Source organism: Calypte anna, chromosome W, assembly GCF_003957555.1.
Source record: "Calypte anna isolate BGI_N300 chromosome W, bCalAnn1_v1.p, whole genome shotgun sequence".
Taxonomy (NCBI): Eukaryota; Metazoa; Chordata; class Aves; order Apodiformes; family Trochilidae; genus Calypte; species Calypte anna.
Genome location: NC_044276.1, coordinates 21,495,614 through 21,498,564, shown reverse-complemented (window position 1 = coordinate 21,498,564; position 2,951 = coordinate 21,495,614). Strand labels below are relative to the sequence as shown.

The window sequence follows — 2,951 nt, the reverse complement described above, 5'->3', positions numbered from 1 at the left end:
AAAGCTGTCTGTGGCAGAAGCTTCACTGGAAGTTGCTACGAGGCGCTGCAGGAACCTGGAGGAAGCCAAACTGGGCTTGGAAAAGGAATTGGGAGAGGCTAAATCCAAGGTAGATGAAGTTGTCCCAAAATTCCAGAGCAATCTCCATTCACAGATTGCTTTGAAGCTTTAATGCTGAGCAATCCCAAGTCTTGGTAACTCTTGCAGGTTTGACTGCTATGATACATGCTCCCCAAAACCCTTCAGGTCAAATGGGTTTGGTCATTCCTAATCTGTTCCCCCCAGAGAGAATTCTTTGTGTCTGAATGTTTCAGAACTGATGGGAAAAGAGAAAAAGGAAAAGCCAACAGAAAGCTTCGTGGAAGGTGGAAGAACACACTTCCCATCAGTGGCTGCAAATCCAGTTCACCATTCAACTCACCTGGGACATCCTGGCACCAGTCTGGTTCTGAACAGAAGTCCAAGTCCAGTAGGAAGCATCCCCAGCTCACCCATAGGAGCAGAACCATCGATGAACAGGATTTCCTTTTCTGCAGCCAAGGTAAACATTTTGAAATCCCATCCTCAGCTACTGCTGAAGAGCATCTGTATGCAAGGTTGTGCTTTTTAGCCTAAAGTTACAACTCATTTGCAGGGATTACTCCTGGTGTAACTCCTCCTCATCCCAACACAACATCTAAGAGGTGTGCTAGGGGTGAAAAGTTTGGGTTTTGAGGGCTGTTTTCCAAGAGTGCCCAGAAACCAAAGATGATGCCATAGGATGTTCCCAGCTAAGCTTTAAGTTACATTTTCTCATCTAGGATGTATGACTATAATAAATAAATCTGCAATAAATCTCATTTTATACTTTAATGTAGAAGATCCACTGTGTGTAGGAGGCATTTGGGTTTTTATGGGGTTCTCCTGGAGGATCTGTGAATTTGGTCACTGCTCTCCCTTTAGTCCTGGAGAGAGGGCCCTTCCCTCCACTCTGCTGGTTTATGGCCTCACTTTTTTGGCCCTTGGAGTTACTGCCTGTTTTTGTGTGGATTGGAAGAATGTTTTAGTAGTTTAATATTGCACAATGTTAATGGTGTGTTTTCTGTATAATTCTAGTACAAGCAGGAACTGGATGAATTTGTCTCTGAAGAAGCTGGACATGGTGATGTGTCACGTTAGAGTAGGTAAAAAGATGAGTGCTCCTAACTTGTGAAAAAAACATCTTGAAAGCTGTTTAGTTTCTGTGCTAAGCACAGGGTTTTTTTTTCTGCTAGCTTTACCCTTGAACATGGAAACTTTCTGCTTACCAAATGCTTTGTAGAGCTTTAAGCAGCTGCCTGAAAAAAAACACCAAACCAAGCAGAAAGGAATCTGACCCATTTCCTCCACACAGATACACTTTGCTTAATCTGAAGTCACCCTTCTCTGGAGTTAATCCTCAATTACGAACACAAAAGGAGCCCTACACAGAGTTTCACAGACTTCAGCCATCACTTCTCCTCCCGTGTCCAGGGATTGCCTTCAGCACTGACCCATAACACACACCCTCTGCTGTCAGTTCTTGGTCTTTGCTGTCCCTTACTCCTTGCTTGTGTTTGTAGCTCCTCTGTTGCAGTCTTTTTATTTGAATAGGCAAGAAGAGGCTAATCAGTGACAAAAGTTATTCTTTCTTTAGGGAAAGATCACTCAGTAGTGTTCAGGCAATCGTCAGGGGAGTTGAATGTTTGTCATCCATGGCATCAAACACGTTCTGTGATGTGAGGCCAGATGTCCCAGGAGGAATTGCACCTATTTTGTGATGATTCCTCCAGAGACACAGGTTTGCAGTGACTGGTGCTGTTTCAAAGCAGGAAGCCCCTGAGCCCATTTCCTTCTGTTGCTGTCTGCTTTTAATCACAGAGAGTGTTCAGCTCTGGCTTCGTAGCCGTAATGTTCTGACAGTGACCTCTTTGCCTCTCTCTCCTGTAAAAGTAACAGCAGGAATCTTGTCTCTTTTCTCCCCAGACACTGATGAACTTTAAACTACATCTTTGGGAGCTTATTACATATCTTGTGATGGATCAGAAGAGATGAAAATATGTTTCTGTCAGTCTGAATAAATGTTCTGAGTCTGTTGGATGGATGACAGCCCTGTTGCCCTTCCCTGGTGGTTTTTTGATGTGCAGTCCTCTCCCTCTCCCCCTTCTATCTTCCCTCTTCTCCCTTTCCCTTCCCTCCCCCTTCCCATTTCCCTCTCCCTCTCTCTCTCCCTTTTCTTTTCTCTCCCTCTCCCCTTTCTTCCTGTCACGGTTTAACACTGTTCCGGCAAATAAACCGAATAACAGACGCTCTCTATTAATGTCTCTCTCCTCCTTGATAAAGAAAGGAGAGAGAATAAGGGAGAGAGACTTAGGGTTTGGAAACTAAACTACACAACTTCAATGAAACAGTAATGATAAATAGGAAAAATCACTAAATATATACAAATATACAGGAAAATGGATACCACGTTCCTCCCCCCTTTTCCCCCAGTAACTCCCACGTCACCACCGAGGCTGCAGGGCAGCCCTGGGAAAGTCATAGAATCATAGAATCATAGAATTGGCTGGGTTGGAAGGGACCTCAGAGATCATCGAGTCCAACCCTTTTACCACCGTTGCGGTTGCTAGACTATGGCACTGAGTGCCACATCCAGTCTCTTTTTAAATATCTCCAGGGATGGAGAATCCACTACTTCCCTGGGCAGCCCATTCCAATGCTTGATCACTCTCTCTGTAAAGAAATTCTTTCTAATATCTAACCTAAACCCCGGCACAACTTAAGACCATGCCCTCTTGTCTTGTTGAAAGTTGTCTGGCAAAAGAGACCAACATCCACCCAGTTACAACCTCCTTTCAGGTAGTTGTAGACAGCGATGAGGTCTCCCCTGAGCCTCCTCTTCTCCAGGCTGAACAGCCCCAGCTCTCTTAGCCTCTCCTCATAGGGTCTGTGCT

The 2,951-nt window shown here is 44.7% G+C and overlaps 1 long non-coding RNA gene across 2 annotated transcripts; it reads left to right on the top strand.

The window, feature by feature from the left end:
- The first annotated feature begins 347 nt into the window (after window positions 1–347).
- LOC115600080 lies at window positions 348–2,137 on the top strand. Of its 2 annotated transcripts, none has more exons than XR_003988813.1 (3): window positions 348–541; window positions 1,096–1,159; window positions 1,984–2,137. It is a non-coding gene; the product is annotated as an uncharacterized LOC115600080 (long non-coding RNA). The 2 variants fall into 2 exon arrangements; XR_003988812.1 differs by lacking the exon at window positions 348–541 and adding an exon at window positions 560–596.
- Window positions 2,138–2,951: the final 814 nt, after the last annotated feature.